At 37.3% G+C, this 25,208-nt stretch overlaps 1 protein-coding gene across 2 annotated transcripts in view; it reads right to left on the reverse strand.

Annotated features, from left to right (window-relative positions):
- Nucleotides 1-25,208, reverse strand: part of OXR1 (oxidation resistance 1) — a 448,199-nt gene that overhangs the window by 384,129 nt on the left and 38,862 nt on the right. The window contains exon 1 of one of the 2 annotated variants that reach the window (XM_053208273.1): nt 11,611-11,820. The exons of the other annotated variant lie outside the window; for it this stretch is intronic. The gene's annotated coding sequence lies outside the window, so the exon portion shown is untranslated. Of the gene's footprint in view, nt 1-11,610; nt 11,821-25,208 lie in introns of those variants that run through there. 2 annotated transcript variants of the gene reach the window in all.

Below are 25,208 nucleotides of genomic sequence, written 5' to 3' on the forward strand. Positions count from 1 at the left end.
CAAAATAAAGGAGCAGTGGGTGATGGGGGCTAGGCTACTATTTTGGATATGGTGGTCTGGGAAGGCCTCTATAAGAGGTGATATCTGGACAGAAAATATAAAAGGGACTAATTTAATTTCCTTCCTAAACTACTCATTGGTTCTTCATTTATTATGTATTAGTTTGGATCTTGAGAGACTGTTTTAAAGTTTTTATCAAAAATAAAAGTAGGGGATGCAGTAGCTCAGGTAAAATTTCTAAAGCATATTACTACTCACAGCTTTGCTTTTTAAATGGAATGAAATAAAGGTAATTTCAGTGCTTCCTGGTGGCCTGCAGTGGCCGATCATTATTATGATCCATTTAAATCAAAAGCAGTTTTTCCTTTTCCCTGCCTGACAACGGCTCCAATCACAACCTATCAGTTCATTGCTGCTAATTGCTGTGGTATTAAAATCAGAGCCAAGGCATGAAAGTGTTCAGTGAAAACACAACATTCTGGCTGATGCTTTTGAGGTTTGCCTGCGGAAGACTTTTTGATTGCAGGCTTATACAAGTTCTTCCATTAGCTCTAAAAATTGTGTTTCGTAAACTAACTCTGAGAAAAGGAACATAAAAATACACAAGGTTATTTATATATCAGATAATAAAAGCTAGCATTTATTAAATGCTTACTCTATTTGAGACTTTGTTCTCAGCACCTTATCTCAATTAATCCCCCAAAAAGATAAGTTTGCTCTCTCAGTTTTATTATCTATAAAATGAAGAAATAAATAGTAGCTTCTTCTGAGTTTTACTGATGACCTTATGATTCATCACAGATTACATTCAGCAGAGAAAGGAGTATATTTTTATCAGATGGAAAAGAGGACAGTGCATAAAGACTGAGACAAAAATGAACTTGGCATGTTCTACGTCCAGCAAAATGGCCAGTATGATTCCTTAACTATGTACAGCTAAATAACATTATGTGCTATTTTCCAGGATCTTACTGGATATCTGTTTTCCCTGTGCTTTTGTTAAATGTCTCTATGCCTACAGCTGAATACGGGCGATGCAGGAGTAACTCCCAAACAGTAAGACTGCCGATGAATTTTCCGTTAAGGAAACAGGAAATGTAACTCTTTTCTGAAACAGAAACATGAAATCCGAAACGTGAATCTCCCTCTATGAAGAGAAACACCTTTAATTAGTAGAAAACTGAAAAAGAAATCACTTTTTTTTTTAATTTGGGTGCTATGTGGAAATTCCTCCTTTTGACATGTGAGAGGAACTTAAGAGGACAGTCTTCACAGCCCCATTTGTTAAGGAATCAGATCAAGATCAGATAGGAAATTTTAAGAAGGGAGGACAGAGAGACAGAGAGACTGTGATAACAGGTAAGTATGTACTTCCTTTCCAAACAGTAAATCACTGTATAGATTTCAAGAATCCCAAAACATACTTCGGAGAACTGCAAGGTGTAAAGCAGGAATCGTTTAGGATATAAGCACAGTTCATGACTTATGCTTATAAAGCATTTCCGACCTAACAACTTAGGGTGGAAACAGGATTTCCTACCGAAGAATTCAGAGTTTTTCCCAAATCTATAATAAAGCCAATCAGCTTTCAGTTTTTGAGATGGCTATTACAATTTTGTCCTCCTTATGTACCATGTTTGATTAACTAAATTTGGTTTTTAATTAATTAAATTTCCAACTAGACTTTAAAGATCCACCTCTTCCCTTAGTAGGAATATTTTATTTTGTCCCTTATAACTTGAAGGAAAAGATTTATGTCTGGAACTCTGAGACATTGAGGACTTTATATAACAATTTTGACAACGTTTAAAATAATTCAAGCCAGATCCATGAACATCTGCCAGGTTTTCCCATTATGAGAGCGCCCTATGTGCACCACATTAATGTTCAGGAACTTGGGTTCTACCTCAGGATGGTGTCAGAAACCTGTGTGATCCTAAGCGAGTCGCTTAAGGAATGGCAATGTCAGTATCTCTCTGTAAAACAAGGAAACTGGATTATACCATCTGTCTGTGACACGGTAAATAAGATATTTTATAAAATGTTACACATGATTGCAGTAATATTTCTTATTTATTACTATTATATTATCATTGGTATGGGATATCATTAAAGTTCTTTACAAGCCTTAAGATTCTAGAATTTTGCTATAATGCTCTTTAAAAATTATAAATTTTGAAACCTCAAATGTGAAATTGTGTTCCATTAAAGTAACATTAAATGAATTTGATTGTATTGTAGTTATTAGGTATATAACAATATATTTATCAGATATTTAATTATTTAGAATGCTTTAGCCACAAAACATGCCTTAATAGTACATGGTAGACTCACTCTGTATTTCTTTTTGTCTTTTTCTGTCTCCCAGTCTGTCTCCCTCTCTTTACACACACACACGTGCGCGCGCGCGCACGCACACACACACACACACACACACACACACACACACACAAACACCTCCATTTTTAGAAAAAATTGTAATATTCTACTAGGTATGTCCTATGTTTCTTTTTTATTTTAAATTAATTTCTTTTGTTAATGTCTATTTTATTTTTAAGAGAGAGGGACAGCATGAGCAGGGGGGAGGGACAGGGAGAGAGAGGAACAGAAGATCCAAAGCAGGCTCTGTGTTGACAGCAGGGAGCCCAATGTGGGGCTCGAACTCATGAACCGTGAGATCATGACCTGAGCCAAAGTCAGATGCTTAACCAACTGAGTCACCCAGGTGCCACATTATGTCCTATGTGTCAGTGACAGTCTATATTTAGAAAATTCTCTGATTTTTATCATAAACCAATTCCCACAAATGTTGACATATGGACCTGAAATATACATTAAATATTCAGGAAAGAAATGTTAATTTTTCTTCATTTACTTTCTTTTCTTCCCTCCCTCTGTATTTCTCAGTTCACTAGTGCTACATTTTGCATAAGTTCTTACTTTCAGTTGCCTTATTTTAGTGAATAAGCAAGTATCATGTGCAGAATATGTACAGACTATAAAATTATTTTCTCATAATAATAATGTCTTCTCTTTCTATTTCTTCTGTTTCTATTCATTAAATATGCCATATGATGGAGATATTTGGCCTTTAAAAAGCACAATTAAAATCTCATCTGGAAACAAGAACATTCATGAATCATCTCTGCACTTCTATGTTAATTACAAAACTAAGTATTTTAAGTCATGCTTTATAACACAGAGATACTGCCAATTAGAATGTTTTCTAAGCATAGCCGCTTGCCGTTAAATTTAAACATATTTGTCAAATACAAATACAGCTTTATTTATTAAGGGTTATAATATCCTATCATCGTGTTATAGATATTTGCCTAACAACACTTGAATTAAGCTCAAAGCCTACATAACTCTTGGTAGCATATGCCATTGGTTTATGTCAACATTTCCAGATCATTAAGAAGCCATTCTTGTCCAGCATTTATGATATGAAGTAACAGGAAGTTCTGTCAACCCGCCAGAGTGCCAAAAATTCTCTAATTCGGTATTCATCTCCTAAAAATGGTTGAAATAATTCACCAAAAATAACATACCTTCAGAAGAGAAAGTTGAAGTCAATGTATTGAGGCTTGAAATGGTCCCTCCCCAAATGCAGTAATGGGACTTTTATGGGATGGGGCAAAAATTCTGACCCAAGTTAGTTAAAGCTGGTAGACACAATTTGATTGCAATGCATCCCTTTGAATTTAGGCACAAGTCTGCATTTAATACGTCAATGTGAGGTAGTGCTATAGTACAAAGGGATTAGTGAGTTGGTTATGCCTAGGAAAACCAGTCCCTTAAAGACTAGAGTCTGGTACCTTTCTCCCAAAGAAGTAACTCATAAGGCCATCATCCAGGGTATTCTGATGGAACACACCCAAGTCTCTGACTCTGCCATTGAATGAACCAATGAATGCCTGCAGTAAAACTGCCTCTCTTCCCTAAAACAGACAATAAAAGTCTCAGTGTCCTTGGGAATCCACGAAATACTAGACAATGTCTACTTCTACACTGTCAGTATGCACCTTTCCCTGCCTGGATAAACTGTGATCCTTTAATCTGCTTTTTGGCTAGACTTCCTCCCACCTTCCTTCTTCCCAGTGGGTCCAAAAGAAAATTAAATTGGTACTGAAATCAAGTTTTGTATTTATATCTTGTGAGTCTGCATTATCTAGGTAAAAATTCACTCTCTTAGAGAAAAATCAAAGACCTCAAACATAGTTCTAATTCTTGACCCAGAGAATTAGTATTCAATCATTTTAGGAAGTGATCCAGGAATCACTTAGCTCAAATAACTTTCTCTGATTTTACTTCAGTGAATGATATACTATAATGATTGTAATCAAAAGGGTGTGATGGGCTGACAGAGGGAGGATAGAAGAAAAGGTCCAAATTGTCATGTCCTCCTATGGAAAATAGTCTGAATACAACTCAGCCTTCAATTCTCGATGGCCAAGGAGGCAATATGAGGATAACAGTAAGCATTCATTCAAGTATTTGGGGGCATTTACTACATACTACTGCTCAGTTCAGGATATCCAAAAATCACGGAAAGAATTTGATGTCAAGGAGCTCAAGGGAGAGGGTGGGTGACACAGATATAAATGAACAATTAAAATATTACATCATTATTGTATGCCTGGAGATTAGAAGAGGAAAGTAGAAGACACAGAGCCATGAAGTAGCCAAGGGAAGGGAGTCAAGCCAGCTTCCTTAAGTAGGTAATGTTAAGTTTCTAAAAAATGCTAATTGAGGCACTCTGAGAGAGGGAGGAAATAAGTGCCAAGGCCAAAGAGAAAGTATGGCGTGTTCAGATGGTTAGGAATAGGGATAGCTAGAGGTGCCTGGGTGGCTCAGTCGGTTAAGCATCTGACTTTGGCTCAGGTCTTGATCTCGCGGTTCGTGAGTTTGAGCCCCAAGTTGGGTTCTGTACTGACAGCTCAGAGCCTGGAGCCTGCTTCAGGTTCTGTGTCTCCCTCTCTCTCTGTCCCTCCCCCACTCACACTCTGTCGCACGCTCTCTCTCAAAAATGAATAAACTTCAAAAAAATGTAAAGGATAGCTAAAATGTAAGTGGGTATATGTGAACTATGTGTCTGTGTGTGTGTCTAGGGTAGGACATGAGATGAAACAAAAACGTAGGTATGGTTTTCAAGAAAGGTATAAGGCAAATTTTTTTAGATATGATACCTAAAACACAAGTAATAAAAGAAAAATAGATAAGTTGGAATTCTTCAAAATTAAAAAACTTTTGCATAACAAAGGACACTCTAAAGAAAGTGAAAAGACAATGAATGCACAGGGTGTGAGAAAATATGTGCAAATCATGCATCTGATAAGGCTCTAGTATTCACGACACATAAGTAACTCTGACTACTCAACAATGAAAGAAAAATCTCCCAATTAAAATGTGGGCAATTATGGGGTTAAAATATTGGCCCTAATGTCTAGGAACTACAGCCATCATACATTCCTGGAACAAATATAAAAGGTGCTATGGAAAACAGTCTGACAGTTACTCCAAACTTTAAACACAGTGCTACCATATGACCTAGCAATTCCACTCCTGGGTATCTACACAAGACGACTGACCGTAGATATTCAAACAAAAACTTATACATAAATGTTCATACAGCACTTTCATAACAGCCAAAAAGTGGAAGCAACTCAAATGTTCATCAAATGTTCATCAAATGAGTAAACAAAATGTAAAATACCCCTATGATGGAATATCATTCAACCATAAAAAGGAAGGATGTAGTGACACCACAACATGGATGAGCCTTGAAAACATTATGCTAAGAATACAGATCTAAAAGGACACATATTCTATGATTCCATTTATATATAGTGTCCAGAATAGGCAAGTCTTATAGTTGTCAGGGGCTGGGAGAAGGAAGAGTGGGAATTCACAGCTAACGGGCAGAGAATTTTTTTGCAGGAATGATGGAAATGTTCTGGAATTACATAGTGGTTATGGTTGCATGGGTTTTTTGAATATATGAAAAAACCAATGAACTGTATGCTTCAAAGGGGTATATTTTATGGCATATATGTAATCTTTCCATTAAAAAAAAAGATTTAATGTGTTGCCAAAGGAAATTTAAATTTTGCAGATATGCATGGCAGGCCTGAGTTTCGATTATAAGGTACAAGTCTTCAAACCCCAATTTTAACTTTCCTAGATTTTCCTATGATCAACCCCTGTACTATATAGAGGCATTCAGTTTCCTACCAATAAGTTACTGGGGCATCAGTAAAAATCTAATTCATTACAAGAAGCATTGCAAGTGTCTTAAGTACACATGATTAAGATCTTAAGTGTCAGCTTTTCTTCCATAATATTTTAAAAAGTGAAGATCCAACTAGAAGAGGATTCAACTAGGGGAAATACGGCAAAAACACTCTTAAAGCGCTGTATGCACAGCTCAAATATTGAAGCTGTTAATTTATCACGTTATAGCCTAAATTTTACCTTGAACCCCCTCAGCTTTGCATCCCCATTCCTTAACACTGAGTTGATTTTATAAATTTCCAGATTGAAAAAAATGTACCCACCTATTTTATGGGGGAAAAAATGTGGGGGGAGTAGGGAGGAAGGAAAGTAAATGTGTGTGCATGTGCATACACACATCCTATCCTTCCTAAGAAATACATGTAACAAATGTGCCAAAAGCACACTTGAGACATTTTATGCAGTGTTCCCCCATTACAAATTACAAAGAATAAAAAAGTCTGTCAAAATGAGATTTATGGCATTTTCTACTATAGTTCATCGCAAATAATTTCAAAGACATCAGTTTATATTTTTATTAAAAAACTAATAGATCTGTTTAAAATAATTTTGTACTTTATTTCTAAGACACCTCTAAGATGTTGCAGTTGAACTGAGTCTGCAAAGAAACTGTATTTGTATTAAGTGTTTCAGTGACAAATTAATCTATGGTAACAATGATTTTAACTGGGAAAAACATTGGAAGCAATTTTTCAAACATTTCATTTCAATCAACTAATGGAAAATACCCAATCATATTTGCATAAAGTTAATTTTGAAATGTTTTCTTGATATTAGACAATTAAAGTGCATTACTGTTCTTTGTCACTAAATGAGATGTCTGTTTACTTGAGGACTGAAGATAAAGTAAATTTAAATTTTTATAAAGTAGGGAAAATAGTATTGGAGTAGTAGTTCATAAACAAATAAGATACAAGCAGGTCTTGAACAAGACAGTCATTTATTATGCTGAAGTTGATTCTGGGCAACTCACCAACACCGAATCGCTGTAATATGCAAATAGAGTAACTCCAAAGTCTAAAAGAGATTTATCATCAAACTTAGTTCCTCTTAGCACTTCATACTTTCCTCAACTACCATTTTTTTAAAACCAGCTGGTCACCCTTTATCAAAACTATCATGTGGAGATCAGAGAAGAATTACTACTTTTGAGTCCTTAGAAAAAGTTGCCAAGAACCTGCTACTCAGTTTTGGAAAAGAGACGTTTCTAACATATTTTGCTGTGGTCAAATCATCATGGTTGAGTGTTTCAAAACTGATACAAATGAGAGTGTCACCAGCTTTTCATACCTTGAGGACACAGCTCAATGAATTTGATGGCACTGACTTGCAACCTATATTGGATGATGCTGGTTCTCTCTAGTGAGAAAGATGGAAAGGTGACATCTTGAAAGGACTAGTCATAATCAAGAAGGAGTTCTTAAAACCCAGAAGAAATAAACCGCATTCACCCAGAAAACAAAACGTGCCCAGAGAGATTTCTACCCGTTAGATGATTTTTAGCTCTCCTCTTGATACCACAAAGGAGCACATTTTCCTTTCTTACAGTACCTAATGCTAAATCAAGCTTCAGTTGAGACAGACAGGTTGGTCCAAGAAAATTAAAGGGCTGTGAAAAAGTCACACTTATTAGCCCAAAGGACTTGCTTCTGCAACACTTGCACACCCATGACCCTAGGGTGAAGTAGTTTCTTCCAGAGAGGCTTCCACATTACCCTACTGTGAGGCTGAACTAAAAACAACTACATGAAGAAACCAATTCTATTTTGAGGAATGAACAGTTGTCCTCATTCAACATTATTTCTTACAAGTCTTCAATAAGTGCCTGGCATTGTGTTAAGAAATGTAAAAGCAAGTAAGATATAACTATTAAGCTTAAATCCATTCAGTCTAGCGGGAGAAATAAAGGAAGTGGTATGCACAAAGGCCAAGAAATATAAAGCAGACTGGCAATTCAGGAGCCAAGAATTTTGCTGTGGCTAACTCATAGGGCAGTATGGCAGAGCAGCCAAGGATGAGGCTAGGGAGGGAGACAGAAGTCACAGCGTAGCCAACGTTTATTAAGAATTAACTGTGTGGCAGCTGCTATCATAAATATGTCACATACATTTTGTTTCATTTAGTCCTTACAAAGCAAGTCGACAAGGCAGATCTCATTTTGATCACCCATTGTAGATGAGGAAGCTGAGCTATAAGGAAGGTATGGACACTGATACCCATGCTGCCCAACGAATAAGTCAGAGAACTGTACTTTGATCTCAGCTCCCAGATTCTAGATCCTATGCTTACCATAAAGGGTCTTGTGTACAAAAACAAGAATCTGCATTTTCCTTGTCGGTGAGAAGGATCACTGTTGGGTATTAATTACAAAGAGAAGCAGCATGATTAGCATGACCCCAAAGGTGAGCATGGATTAGAGGAGACAGACCATGAAGGTGGCAGATCACTAGAAGGCCAAAGTGGTAATCCATGCTGGACACAATAGGGCTATGAATTTCGGCAGCAGAAATAAAAAGGAGCAATGGCCCTATCAGAGATATTTAGAGATATTTAAATTTCTAAATAATGACTATGGAATAAGAAATAATACTCTTCATAAATCCTAAATCCTAAGATTTATCAAATGTCCTGGTCTAAAAGGATGGTAGGTGATGAGGAATTTTGTTATGGTTCTATTTCTGTTCAAGGGTCTTTTTTTTTTTCCTGTTACTCCTTTATTTTTTGTCTTTTATTCTGCCTCTGAAACAAAATTATCACCCTTTCAATATACACATCTCACAAAGGAGGCTAATTGACATTGAAGTTCAACATGTTTGCTAGAATCAGCTTCTAGCACAGTTGTGCTTATGTTCTATCCTGACCTTCCTGAGACATCCAGAAGTATAGTTATGCCTTCTTTGCTTATTAAGCTTATTTTTAATTTTTGAAGTAGGAGTTTTTAAATCTAGAAGAATTTTGCTGGATAGAAGTAAAATAAATGCCATCATATTCTTCTTCATTGTTGTGGAACAAATGAAGTGAATCTTTAATCTTCAGGGCATCTTACACCTCCCAGATTCAAAAGGGCCCCAGATACTCACATCAGGGCACTGCCTTCTGATTTATGTAGCAACCGAAGACTACCATCTTTCAAGGACAACTTGTGTCCTGACTTCTGAGCACTTATAACACTTTAAGGAACGCTACCTGATAGAAGACAAACACAATATACACTCTACACCAATGTAGTTTGTTTATATTTTTCTAGGAGTTCTGAATAGGCAGCAGGGTTAACTGAGGAGATAGCCATCAGAATGGAAGGGAAACATGCTCCTATTTCTTTTGAGAATACTTGTATCTGAGTTGTCCATAGTTCTCTGAAATATAGACTATCACTTTGAAGATATTCTAAAATGTAAGTGACTGACCTGAGGAACTGTTTTAGTACAGAAGTTTGCTATTTGCACCTGTTGACTGACACTTGGCATCAAAAGGAACTGAATTAGACGTGAGAATCTGCTGTAATTATTGTTTGTTTTGCCTCTCTGGTTTAAGAACTTCCCATCCTCTATTCATGCCATTTCACCTTTCCTACCTCAGACAGGGAGTCAATCCATATTAGGCAGTTTCTCACCCCTCTGCATATAAATCACCCCTCTCCATGCACATGACCAAGAAGGGCCAAATGTAAACCTTCTGAAGAAATCATAAACAAAAGGGGGAAGAGACTCTCGGTCTCTTCTCTGGGATTGTTGACTATGAGGCCATGTAGGCCTGACAGTGACAGCCAGCTATCTTTGCTGCATGTGTTACCCAAAAATGACGCCAAAATCAGAACTTATTAGCAAAGCAAGAAAGACTCACAGACATCCAGACTCCTACAGATATCACGAGAACCACTGCATCCACTGTATCTGAATCAACCCACACCCTTGATAGACGTCCCATCCCTTTGTCAATTAAGCTAATTCGAATTGAATTTCTGCCACTTGCAGCTGAGAGTTCTGATTACCAATGCAAGAACAACAACAAATTAGTTTCTTCTCAGAGAGAACACAAAATAATAGAATACTGGTTAAAAATAGGTATATTATATAATGGAATAAATTTATGTTTTGCTTATCAATAGATTAACTTGGATTATGAGCTAGAACATATAATTCCTTTGGCACTGAGTAATCAACTTTTAAAAAATCTTGAGGCACAAAGCCAAAAATCATTCTTTTTAGAAGAAGCATTTATTAAAAAACCAACAACAGACTAAAGACACTTTCTTTTGTAATTTTTTGTTTATTTATTTATTTTGAGAGAGAGAGAGAAAGAGTGCGAGCGGGAGAGGGGCAGAGAGAGAATCCCAAGCAGGCTCCACACTGACAGCGTGGAATCCAATGCAGGGCTCAAACCCATGAACCACAAGACCATGACCTGAGCCAAAGTCGGATGCTTAACCAACTGAGCCACCCAGTGCACCTAAAAGAGACTTCTTCAAAAGTAGAAAAGCAGTAGGGATCTGAAGATTTCAGTAAGATTTAAAACAATGTGGAGAGGAGCATTTAGCAAAGTACATTTTCAGATGAAGACAATGGAAAGCATGAGTGAATATATTTCATGAATTATGCATTGTATCAGAACCTCATTTGGGAAGCATTCTGACCTCTGCTATTTTTGTGCTAGTGTCTATTGTACTCCCAATTAATCAGAAACTAAATTAGCTAATGCTAATAATAATAGATAATAGATAATGCTAGAATTAAAGACAGAATGTTGAAAATCCTTATAGTAATTTAACATTGAAAAGCATGAAATTAGTTTTGAAATTAAAATGAAATCAAAGAACAGGAGCAAGAAGTAACCTCTTTCTGGTTCAAGCTATAATTTTTAAGAGGATATAAAATTGCTCTATATTTTTATTCTCCACAAAGGAGTTCAAATGTGAATGAATTAAATATATAATAAAATTATAGAGACAAATTAGTTGATCAATGTAGGCTCTGCATTCAAACTGAATCTAGCACAAGGAAAACGAATCTCCTAGTGGTTATAGAAGAAAACTTTTATGAAGGACACTTCATTATTCAAATTGTAGGTAAATATTTTATCATAAATGACAAATTAAAATGAATACATTTGTGAATTTTTCTAAAAATCAAAATAATTTAATGATTTCTCTCATAAAGGAAGTATTAATTATATGTCAATTATAAATTAACTTCCTTTATAAACTATGCACTAGTTTACATAATAGAAAGTTCTAAGCAGAGAAATTAATAAAAGGGTACCATCTCCTACAAAGACCTGCAAAGCTCTCATGATGTCCCTCAACTCTTGTCCACTCACCTGACTTTCTTCCCATTGCTTTCCTCTGCTTGCTCTGCTCCAGCCCAATTCACTCCACTAATGCTCCTCAAAAGCTCCAGGCATGCCCCAACTTCGCATGTGCTGTTCCCTCTTCCTGGAATGTTCTTTGACTTGATATTCACATGCCTCACTTCCTGTCTTCCTTCAGGATTTTATTGGAGTGCAACTTTCTTAAGAATGCCTACCATGACCATTCTGTTAAAATTCTCTCTCCCGCTTGTACTCTCTCTCTCTCTCTCTAATTAAAAAAAAATGTATTATTGAAATATAGTTGACATACAATGTTACATTAGTTTTAGTTGTATAATATAGTTATTCAACAATTCTACACAACACACAACACTTACCATGATAAGCATAGTTACTGTCACCATACACCATTATTTCAGTGTTACTGACTATATTCCCCATGTTGTACTTTTCCTCCCAATGACTTATTTATTTTATAACTGGAAGTCTGTACCTCTAATCACCTTGCCAATCCCTCCTTTCCCTCTGCAAGCAACAATCTGTTCTCTGTATTTATGAGTCTCTGTTTGGGGTTTGGCTTTGCTTTTGCTTTGGGTTCATTTGTTTTGTTTTTTAGATTCCACATATAACTGAACCCATAAGGTTTTGTCTTTCTCTGACCTATTTCACTTAGCTTAATACCTTCTAGGTATTCAGATACTTATTGGCAACTTTAATACAATCCTAATCAAATACTTTTAGATTTTGCTATTCAAACAAGATGGTTACAGTGGAGATATTTAATTCATTAGTATGCTAAATTAAAAAACAAGTATCATAAGCAAAGGTAGTTTGTTTTTTTCTCCCACTCACCAAGTGAATAAAGCACTACGATCATATTAGCAGAGAGTGGCTGTTTTCTCTTGCTACCATTTAATTGTTCATTTGTGCAGTGAACTATCTATATATACTAATCAAATTTAATAGCAAGCTGGTAAAAGGGAGATTGACTCAGAGTCCAAAATATATCTTTATATGAAGCAAGTACTATTCTTTCTTTGCAGAGGACACCTGATTATCTGTGTTTTCATCTTAGAATATGCTATCCATTTAAATATGTCTCAGGCACTTTTATCATCATAAAAATATTAGGGGCACATTTTTACTGCTGAAAAGGATCCTAAAGATAATTTAGCCCACTGAGGAATGGGGACTCAGAGAAGTTAAGTGATTTAGTCAAAGACATACAACAATTATGATGAAACTGGTGATAGACTCAGGTCTCCTAATTTCCACCTAGGTTTTAACTACATTTAAACCTTTTCAACTTTGGAGACTCTTATACAAATCTGATAGTCTTGAAATATTTCAGAATTATTTCTTATTTCTCAAAACATAAGAAAATATATTGTTGGAAAATGCACGCGTAACTCCAGTAGCCAGAAAAGTGCTCCTTCCAAGTATCTGCGGGAGACCCAAGAGTGTGCCCATTGCTTGGTTGGGTCTACTGGTTGCTACCATACGGACTCTGCTTTTTCTTTCCTCTTCTGCCACAGCTACCTCTACGGGCAGTTCCCTATTACTACTAGCACATGCTGGATACCATTCCCAGTCAACCCCAAGATTTGCAGGCACCCACAGCATTTCCCCTGGGGGCCATTTTCACTTTGACTTAGACTCACTGGCCCCTTGTCTGTGGCCACTGTTGTGTTCTTCTGCCAGTTCTGGTGGGTACTGATGTTTCATATCAGAAACACGGCTATCACTTGTCAGACCCTTAAATCTCCCTTCAGGTAGACGGCATGTACTGAGTCCCTCAGGTTCAAGAATTACAATGGTGCCTTTTATGTGACAGAGGAGAACCAAAGCACACAGCCCTATTTTTTTTTACATATTATTAAGGCAAACGGTCTTAGAGCCCTTCTTCTCCCTGGAACTCAGACATTAACTATGGAGAAGACCTGAGAGTAAAGACACCACCAGGCTGTTTATTCCAACAAAATTACTCCAGCCTTTGCTATTGTTAAATTGTTAGCAATACGGTTATGTCTTTTCCCCAAGAAGTACCCTAGTTCCTCGTCCAAACGGACTTTGCACTGGCAACTGTCATTTTCCTCTCAACACACTATGAGAACTTTCTTCCACTAGTAACACTAGTTCTTTCTCATAGACTTGAATGCTTCTTGAAAAGGTAAGAGATGAAGGAATAGACGTGTAGATAAACTAAACTTCTGATAAAAAGTGTGGTCAAAGATGGCACATTCTTACCAAATATTATAATTATCAGCAGTCACAGTCAAAACATTCATCCAAACCCCTTGTAATTCCAAAGATGCCAAAGCAATTGATTTTATATATTTGGTGTCCTGGGGTCTCGAAAACCAGTCACCTTGATGATGACTGCTGGCTATACACATGTCTCCTTTCTATCTTTATTTTATAAGTAATAAAAAATTGTGATAGATTACATCATCGAATTCATTCTTCTATGGATTCTCATATACAGAGGCTTTCCCATCCAAAGAGAACTTTATCTTAAAACAAAAAATAAAAATGGTATAGTTATTTTTATAAACAGATTTTTAAATAAAAATAATCTGTACATATTTGAATAGAAAAGTAAATGTAAAAAATAAAGGTTTTCTCTGTATGTTTATCTTCGTAAGACCTTCAGATCCTACAAAATATAAATCAAGTAAAATAAACATGACTTGCAAATCTCAGGTTGATTCAAGAGTTAATGTGTATTAATAACCACAGTGATAATGGATGACATCTACTGAGTATTCATGAGAGTAACCAGCATATATATGGTGACTGCTGTCATGTATTAGCTCATATAATCTTCTTCACAGCAACTCTGTGTCACAGATGTTATTATTATATCCATTGTAGAGTCGAGGAAACCGAGGCAGAGAGAGGCTACTTAATAAAGGTGAATGGCAGAGGTAGGGGTCAAAACTAGAGACTCTGAATCTGGCCTTAGGGTTCTTAACCCATACACTATATTGTCTCCCACAGGTAGTAGGTCGTCTATAAAAAAAATGTGCAAATAAATTACATGCATATTATTTCTAAAGAGAAATTCTGTAGATTCAGAGAAAACAGCAAAACAAAGATAGGCAATGTTTCTTTTTATTAGAATATGTTACATGAGGGGCGCCTGGGTGGCTCAGTCGGTTGAGCGTCCGACTTCGCTCAGGTCACGATCTCATGGTCCGTGAGTTTGAGCCCCACATCAGGCTCTGTGCTGACAGCTCAGAGCCTGGAGCCTGCTTCAGATTCTGTGTCTCCCTCTCTCTCTGGCCCTCCCCCCCATTCATGCTCTGTCTCTCTCTGTCTCAAAAATAAATAAATGTTAAAAAATAATTAAAAAAAAAAGAATATGTTACATGATAAAAATTAATAGCTAATCAAACAATATTAAGACAACTTACTACTCCATTGGGGGTAAAAGACTTCCATGACAAAAAAAAAAAAAAAAAGAAAGAAAAATTCTCTCCACAATGGCCTTCCTCTTTGGTCTTTTATTACTTTTATTCTTTTCCTAAAGGGTCTGTTATCTGCTTATAGATAGCAAATGCATCTTTTTTTTTAATATTTATTTTTGAGAGAGAGAGACAGAGCACAGGTGGGGGAGGGGCAGAGAGGGAGAGAGAGAGAAGATATGAAGTAGGCTCCAGGCTCTGAGCTGTCATCATAGAGCCTGACATGGGGCTCAAACCCACCAACCGCGAGATCATGACCTGAGCTGAAGTCAAACACTTAACCAATGGAGCCACCCAGGCATATTTTTAACCTCGTAAGTTCTTTTGTAGTTCAGGAGGCCACACTATTAGCGAGAATTATGGGGGAAAATATGTAATTTGAAACTAAAGAATGTGGATTATATTTCTAATTCTTGTACCTTGTATTGTGTGAGGTTTTTTTTAAATGTTTATTTATTTTGAGAGATAGAGAGTGAGTGGGGGGAGGGGCAGAGAGAGGAAGACAGAATCCCAAGCAGGCTCCACACTGTCAAAGCAGAACCCAATGTGGGGCTCAAACTCACGAACCGTGAGATCATGACCTGAGCTGAAACCAAAAGTCAGATGCTTAACCCACTGCCCCTTGTGTTGTGTGAGTTTTGTTCAAACACAATACACATTGTTTTACAGCTGCTTTTGCATCATGTCGGCAGAGATGAGTAATTAGAACAATGATCTTCTAGCCCAAAATATTCACTATATGGCCCTTTATTTAAAAAAAAAAGGGGGGGGGAGAGGGCGCCTTGATGGCTCAGTCAGTTGAGCATCTGACTTCGGCTCAGGTCATGATCTCGCGGTTCATGGGTTCGAGCCCTGCATCTGGCTCTGTGCTGATGGCTTGGAGCCTGGAGCCTGCTTTGGATTCTGTGTCTCCCTCTCTCTCTGCGCCTTCCCCGCTCATGCTCTGTCTCTCTCTGTCTCTCAAAAATGAATAAACGTTAAAAAAAATTTTTTTAAATAAAAAAATAAAAAGTCTGCCCATCCCTGGTGTAAGTAGTAAATGAAATAATACACAGGTAAAACATTTAAATGTCTGGTCCATAGATGTGAGCTCAGCATCTGGGGCAGAGGGTGGCTGAGGTCAACTGAAGGCACTAGGTGCTCTAAAAACATAAAGGAATTATCACTGTACCCAAGGACAAACACAGGATCAGCACATGCATTGGCAGTGATTTCTAAAGCTTTTTTTTTTTTTTTTTTGCACAGAACCTTCTTTGCAAATAAAATATTACATTGAAACTCAATATAAAAAAAACAAATAAAAGCAACACTATTGTCATTGAGAATAAGGATGGCAGAGCTACAGTTTAGGGATACTGGCCCTCAGCCTTCTGTTCTTTCCTCTGCGTCTCAATACTGTTCCTTCATATGACAATGTTTTGTTCCTGCTCAGTTTACTTACTTGAGCAGTAAAGGTAAACAAGGTTGTAGGGAGAGGTGTTATAACAAATTTGCTTTCCAATTAATAATCTAGAGCCTTCTCAAGTTCAGATCAAGTTATTTCAACATCAAACAGCAGATATTGGGTAGTTCCCAATTAAAGGGGTATTTATTTCACAACTGTAGCATAAATCATCATTCTAGAAAATAGACTCTTTTCAGGAGAGCTAAAAGCAATTTTCAAACATTGGTTGAAATTAACTTTGAGGAAGAATGTGGAGTCTGTGCCTTTGGTCGGTGGGAAAGCCTGAATATATAAAGGGTACAGTCTTTCTCTTCTACTTCCTTACTCTTACTTCTCACTGCTCACCTCATATCTTTTCAAAATACTCTTTAACACCATTTAGAAATTGGTGTAAAGACTCTTTTTGTTTAGTAACACCTAGAGTTGATTGATCCATCTATGCCTTTCACCACCACCATCCCCAACCTCAACATCTACCTCCAAACTTCTGCATCTTACCTGTTCTTGCTGTATCTTGAACCACATACTACTGCCTATCACATGCCCACTGGCTGAGGACCCTCCTCATGATAAAGACTCGATGTCATTAACTGTAGTAGTAAAAAGAATAAGCTAAAAAAAATCGAACTATCAAATCTACTACATTTTTCCTTGAAATATGAATTATCAACTCAAAACATTTAATATGTATTTAAAGTCATTCATCCTTCTATCAACAAATGAAATTTTTCACAAAGCCCTATTCTTGTCGCTTGTGATACCAAAGTCCATAATAGCTAAAAATTATTGTTTTCAACATATAATTTGTAGACGTAAAATGAATCCTAGATTTGAGGAAATTTTTGTTCTTGTCACACGGAGTACTATAGATTTGTGTTACTAAGTCTTACATATATTCAGCAACACTGTCAACGCTGGAAGCAAGTAACAACAGTTGTCAAGAACAGAGAAAAAGAGAGAAAAAGACAAAAGAGAGAGAGAGAAAAACAATTACAAACACAGAGTGATTTCATACTTATCACCAAGAAATTGCTTGTGAAAAGGAATATGCACTCAGTATCTCTTAGCTAAGAAAACATTACCTATTTTGCCCTAAATCTAAATGAAAGTCGTATGCAGTTAGCACCACTGTAGACAAGGCAATGGAATGATGGGAAGACCAAAATGTTAAATATAAGTTTTCTTAATGATTCCCTCTTCTCCCCTTCTAAAGAGAATTTCTGCTATCTTGTCTTTGTGGACTAAGCAGAGGTAAAAGATGGACACAAATATTAGGAGAAAGTCAAATCTATGACAAAGGGATCCTGAAGGCAGGTGTGAGCAATGAGAGAGAAAAGAAAATGTCTATGGGGACAGTGGGGTACAATGAAGAGGAGAGTCCCAGGACATTATGAAGAGAGAGCTGAGCACCTACGTACAACTTCAGATGGAGGACTTTATGAGATATATGATATGACTGCATCATTACATTTCAGTACAAGTTACTATTCCTCTAAGACCTGCAGCCTGAGAGCCTGAAAAGAAGTATTTCCTGAAAAGAGGTAGACATTTATAGAGGGTCACCACACTCAGCTTCCCGGTCTCACTCCGGACCACAAAAGGACACTTCTCAAACTGCCTCCACTTGGAAATAGGGAGAAGAACCTCCCCCAACCCACACAGGACCACACCCCCATCCCAAAGGAATTTCACTCAGCTCAGACAGGAAATACTGCTGATCAGCAGCTACCTCTAATCAAAAGGTTTTGTTGACTTTTAACTTGGGTTAACAAGCCAATTCACAGAAGTGCCCAGAGCCTAAAAAATAACTGACCGCCTTTATTCCTCCTGCTCGAGGCTACTGAACAACACATTTATCTTCATGGAGTTATTCTCTCCAATATTCCCCCAGAATGCTGCCTAAGGGGAAATGGCTGCCGCTGCTTCTTAATGCAATTTTTGTCAGGAAGATAAGTTTCCTCATTGAAAGGGTAAATGGAAGAAGAAAAGACTTCTGCAAACTGTCTTATTTCATGAGAAAAAGGCCTTTTAAAATTCCCTGGGAGTTTGATTTTCTCTTACAAACCAAAAGAGCTTTAATTGCCCGACTTCAAGATGGGCAAGATAGCCCTTGTTTCTTCAGTCCAAACCTAGACAAAAAGTTTGATTCTCTGAAAGGCTGCTCCTCTTCTATTAAATCATGTTCCTTCTGGATAGAAAGTTGGCCAATCACCCGTCTGAAAACGTGCTGCCATTAGCGGAATGTGATTTTCTTTCGTCAAAAGAAAGTCACTTTTCAGCTGGTCCCTCTGGCTCTTTAGCAAAGGGATAGTTCGCCTCCTCTTTACTTTTTCCTCTGGCTCCACTTCAATGCCATCAGCTAAACAGAAGGCTTTTGGATAGACACCAACCCTAAATTACTTCTGCTGGAAGATCTCATAGAAATAAGAACCTGTAAAACAATTGATGGTTTTTAAATGGTATGATATATTTTAGCTGGTTAAATTCCTCTCATAAGGAATTTTTGGAGAGCCCACAGGTTGGGATTAAGGCTATGGCAAAACATGGGAGCGATGTAAACTATCTTGAGAATACACAGGCTACTAGAAATATCAACCACACAAATAGTCAAACCACTTAAACATTAGGATTAATATACTCATACAAAAAGGAAGACAATGTGCATATTTTCTCCATCGTTTATTAAAATGGCTATTGACAACCGCAGGTCGAACTATGATTCATTTATTTACCTCTTTCATCTCATTCTAGTGATAAAAAGAGAATATATTATACCTGCTCTCTAAAGACTAAGAAACCAGCAGAAAAGCAAGTATCCTATAATAATGCTGTATTGCAGCCATGCTAGTGATATGAATAAAGGACTGAAGGAATGCAGAGGAGGAAGTAATTCAGCTAGGAATCAGAAGAAAGGATGCAAGAAGCCTTCACAAGAGGGGAGATTCTAGCTGAGCTTTGAAAAACCTCAGAATCTGCCAGGCAGGAGAGTGATGACGAGGCATTTCAAAGACACTGGAAGTCTGTATCAGACTGAAGAAAGGCAGAGAATGTGGCGAACATGAGAAGCAGGGTTACAGGGTGTGAGCAGGCGGTAGCAAGATGGGTTTTTATAAGGCCCTGAAGACCATACAAAAAATTAAAACTTTCTTGAAACTCTGAGGACTGTCAGCAATTTCGGAGCAAGAAAGAAACCTCAAACCAAACCACGGCTACAGAGACTACCATGACTTTTCCATGTGCTTAAACTAAACTTGAAACAAATGGTAAGTGCAAACACTATACAACATACTTTTCAAAACCATGTTTGCTTTTAGATAGAGTCTATAGTTAACCAGTTCTAGGGTGGGAATGGAGAAGAAATCCTAACAAATTACTTTAGACTTTTTTTTTTTTTAATGTTTATTTTATTTTTAAGACAGAGAAAGAGCACAAGCAGGGGAGGGGCAGAGAGAGAGGGAGACACAGAATCCGAAACAGGCTCCAGGCTCTGAGCTGTCAGCACAGAGCCCGACGCGAGGCTCACACCCACAAACCGCGAGATCATGACCTAGCCGAAGTCGGACGTTTAACCAACTGAGCCACCCAGGCGCCCCTAGACTTTTCATTTTTTAAGTGTGCTCACACTCAGACAGCAAAGTTACACTCAGATAAAATGATATTTTCAAATTTGTCAATTTTGTACCCTAATTATCAAGGTCGGATTTCTGGTTAAGATGCCTGTGTGTATAAGCACCAACATATATTCAGTATTTATAAAATTTATGTAAGAGAGACTGGAGTTTAATAATGTAATCATTATTATATTAACATTATTCTTTACAAAGCAGGTTTATTTTCTTTACTAGCTTTTCCTTTGTGTCCTCTTTTTTGGGCAGAAGGGAGATTAATGTCTTGATGTACTTTATGGTGGCTGAATACAAAAAAAGTCCTTTTTTGGGGGGAATGTAGAAAAGATGCAAAAAAGATTAAAGGCATGAGAGAGAATTCTCCTCATAAAGATATTCTGAAGGCTTCCTGCTGCGTCAGTTAGATCCCACAGCTGCTCCAAATAGGAGATATCCGGATGCACTGTGCTGTGTAATGGGAAAGGAGCTCTCATTTTTTAACTTCCTTGCTCCAATGGTGTCCTACCTAGAAAGTCATCCGGGGGCATGAGCTAAAGAAAAATACACATAAGGTTAGACCTTAAGCAAAATGTATTAATATGATCAATATTTAAAATCAGACCTTAAACCTAGAAATGTTCACTTGCACGAAAAAAATTTTTATAAACACACACACACACACACACATATATAAAATAGGTCATGTGTACACAAACTGTAATATAAATATTAAGATCTGTTGCAAACTTGGTCACAATGTGCAATAAAACATTTTACGGTGTCTTTTCAAAGAGAAAACAAATGCATTAGGCCACCAATCTTTCCAACATGTGGTATCTGCTATTTGCCCTGAGTTGTGTGCTTTACATAAGTTCTTTCTTTTAACATTTACTTCAATCCTATGAGATACAGTCTCCCCATTTTACAAAAAGAAAACTCAGGATCCAAGGAGGTAAAACAAAACAAAACAAAACAAAACAAAATAATACTTGACCAAAATAGGATATCTAGTAAGTACAGAATGGCTATTCAAAAAATCTAAGACCCTTTCCATTATAATGCCTCTCCAAGAAATGTCAAATTGACAAGCTTCCAAAACACTAACAAAATCTCTGCTAAAATATATTTTATATGCTGAATTTGCTTATATTACCTCAACTTAATTCTCCAGGAATATTTACTCTCTGATCACTAATACTGAAGCCAATGTCTTCCCCAGAGATAATTCTGAGTGACTATATTGTTACATTCTAATTAACATCAACATTTTAAAAATTCAGTTAAGATCCCATTATTTTCACAGAAGTCAGGATACTCCTTCTTTAATGAGACTTAACAACAGATTACTTGTATTCTGTTCCTGCCTATATCTGCCAGGAGGTAGTTACTTAGGAGGGTGTGTGAGGCCCAGCTGGGCTGGTTTTGAGCCTCTGCTTCACTAGGTTCTGTGGGCCCCTGGACCAGTTACTGAGCTTCTTTAAGCCACAGTGCCATTACCATTTATGAATGCATGTTCTAAAGCTCTTAGTCCACTGCCTAACAAAGAGTAAGCCTAGCTGATTCATTCCATTAATATTTTAAATGTTACTGAGGTATAGAGCCTATAAAAGGGAATTGGAAATTTCACTGCATTTAACTTTAGCTCGGGCAGTGAGCAAAGTGCGTTCAGTGTGTCTCATACATAGAAGTAATTAAAACTAATTTTAGACACAGGCATATAATATTCAGCTCCATCACTGATTAACGTATTAAATATTGCCTCCCCTTTGGAACTGGAGAAGTACTGGTGAAAGCTGCATGGTGGGCCATAACATGCACCTTTGAGAGGTCACACCTTGATCAAAATATCAAGAACCACGATAAAACCATAGTTTGCAACAAATGAGAAATACCTAAAAGGGTGTTTCCCAGAATTTGTTCCACAGACACTGATCTCATGACATACTCCTAGAAGAAAAAGATCTCCCTGCAATTCTGGATTCCTACAAAATATTCCCTTTTGGTGATGCATGAGGATCGTGTGCTCTGGGACCATTTGCAGTAAGGAAGGCTATTTCACTTTGTTTACAGAGCCATAATTTCCTGACTTTGCATGACCACAGATTTCTTTTTCTTCACATAACACCTATTACAACAAATTCTATGGAAACATAGTCCAGGATTCAAAGTCCTCTTTAAATGCCCACTAAGAGGTGCATTTAAAAAATCCCTTCTTTAATCTCTAGTAAACATAATGGCATTATGGATGTCCTCTCGAGCTTTCAGAAAACTTCTGCTACAGAGCCATGGAGGTACATGTTAAAATTTCAACTAGTTTAGTACTGAAGGCTATAGGATGAGGAGAGCATGTGGCAAGGAGTCTTATACTTCCTACCTACATGAACTGTTTTAGTTCCATAAAAAGCTGTATGATTTTTTTTTTTTTGGCAATGGATTCCTGCTACAGAAATCATATATCTTTAGGCTATAATATGGGTAGAAGAATTCATTTTGTCCTAGCAAGAAGGAGAAAAAAACACACACTGGACTAGGGGTTCTTCATCAAAAAATAGCAACATGTATTTTGCAATTGATAACTGTGCTTGTTAAAAGGAAAAAAAAAAATCTTCTACAGCAAAACATGGTGTCAGCTTACTGGTCACCAATGTAGGAAAGTCTCATTAAATTCAAAACACCCGAATGAAAATCAAACAACCATGGCAAATAGTGTGCCTCATTTCCATGTTTCTAAAATCTACTGTAAGGCAGAATATGATGTACCCTAATTATATTGGTTTCCAGTGGATTTAAAATTAAAATTACAACTTTCTCAATTAAAAAAAAATGGATTTACTTAGAGAATTTAAAAAGTTCCAAGAATGGAACTATAGCTCTAACAGCACGACATTAGGGAATATCTTAACCAACCTTGAAGGCAGTCATCATAATAGCAACTATTTCTCAATAAGGGAGAGGTCAGTATCATCCTGAAATGTTATTTCACACAGCATCATGGAATATTAGGATAAAAAATACAAACGCATACTGAAGGGAAAAAATCAAGATTTCCCATACCTTCCGTAAAGTTCACTTTGCTTAGTGGTCTCTGACGCTCTTCATGATCACGTTTCTAATGACAACTTTTCTAAATAAGAAAATACCTCCCAAGTGCATTCTAGGCAGCTCAAAGGACTGGTTCATCCCAACACATTTCTCTCCTGGTGTCATCTGATTATCTGGCCTGCCCAGATGAACCACAGATATATACCAATGTAGGTGCCGTTTATTAACATCTGAGGAGTAATTTTAAGTTCAATTCATTTATAGTCATTAGCTGACAACTGAATTCATGTTATGTAACAAACTACATAGGTTGCTGGGTTAATTTAAGCCTTATAAATAGATTTCAAGAAACTAGCATTTTTTGTTTTCACTGTTCCTAAGTAACACCGTAAGACTTAGTCCGTCTAAGTCCACCAATCTAAGTCACTCAAGCTTGAGAATACTATAGACTGAATGTTTGTGTCACTCCAAAATTCATGTTGAAACATAATTCTCAATGTGATGGTATGTAAAGGTGGGGCCTTTGGGAAGTGATTAGGTCACAAAGGCTCTAATAAAAGGGGTCCCATTAGTGCTTTTATTAAAGACAGCCAAGAGAGTCCCCTTACCTCTTCTGCTGTATGAAATCACAGCAAGAACATGGCTGTGTATGAACCAGGAAGTGCTCCCTCACCAGACACCAAGTCTGCTGGTCTTGAGCCTGGGCTTCCCGGCCTCCAGAACTGTGAAAATTAATTTCTGTTGTTTACAAGGCACCCAGTCTATGGCATACTATCATAGCAGCCCTAACAGATGAAGATAGAGAATAACCTAATAAGTGAGGAAGCCTGGGTAAATAACCAGTGTGGTACCCAACTTCCAGTAGACCTGCAGTGATTCCCATCTCTTGAATTCATACCCCCGTGCATCCTCTCCTACAATGAATAGAGCTAGCTGATCTCTCTAACTAGTAGAATTCTGTGGAAATGAAGAAGTGTGGCATCTGAGGAAAGGTCATGGATGACATTGTGGCTTCTGCCTTGTCTTCTTGGATTGCTCACTCTGGCAGAAGTCAGGCACCATGTTGTGAGGACACTCAAACATGGAAAGGCCCAGATGGGGAAGAACTAAGGCCTCTTGCCAGCAACTAGCACCTTGTGAATGAAACATCTTGGAAGCCATCCCAAGTCAAGCTTCAGATTACTGCAGCCCTGTCTGGCAAACTGATTCAATCTCATGAGAAACCTCTAGTCAGAGAATCCAGCTGAACTGCTTCTAAAGCTTTGAGCAGCAGAAACTGTGTGAAATGATATTTATTATATCTTTAAGCCATTAAGTTGTGGGGTAGTTTGTCAAACAGTGATGGATAGCTATTAAGTTGTGGAGGGATTTGCAACATAGCAATGGATAAGTACACCCAACATCCAATCCACAATGTTTTGTAGCTCCTGAATTGTTATAACATGTCTGTTTTATAAGTAAGATACATAAATACTCTAGTGGTAAGCATTAAATGAGTAGAGACTTGCAAAGACGTTGGGGCACCTGGGTGCCTCAGTCAGTTAAGTGTCTGACTCTTGATCTCAGCTCAGATCTTGATCTCAGGGTCATGAGTTCAAGCCCCATGTTGGGTTCTGTGCTGAGTGTGGAGCCTACTTTAAACACACACACACACACACGCACACGCACACAAAGACACTGAGCATTTCCTTCAAATGTCAAGGGTTCATTGAATGATGAGTTATAAGTGGCACATAAATATAAGTGCCATGAGGGCATGGATTTTGTCTGTTTTATTTTCTGCTGTATCCCCAAGCATGGAATAGTGCCTGCATTACATTAGATGCTTAATAAGTAGCAGATGAATGAATCTATGCATAGTTGGGATGGCATCTCCCATGTAACTCTCATTACCACATACACTATGCTTCAGAACACTTTCTGTTATTATAGAAAGGAATACCAGATAGGGAAAAGAATATGTGCTTTGCCAGGTCTGCTTGGAAGACACATCCTCCACTACTCCAAATGTTCTTCTAAGCTTTCTTCCTTCTTCTCACTGCAAAGGAC

Source organism: Acinonyx jubatus, chromosome F2 (genome assembly GCF_027475565.1).
Source record: "Acinonyx jubatus isolate Ajub_Pintada_27869175 chromosome F2, VMU_Ajub_asm_v1.0, whole genome shotgun sequence".
NCBI lineage: Eukaryota > Metazoa > Chordata > Mammalia > Carnivora > Felidae > Acinonyx > Acinonyx jubatus.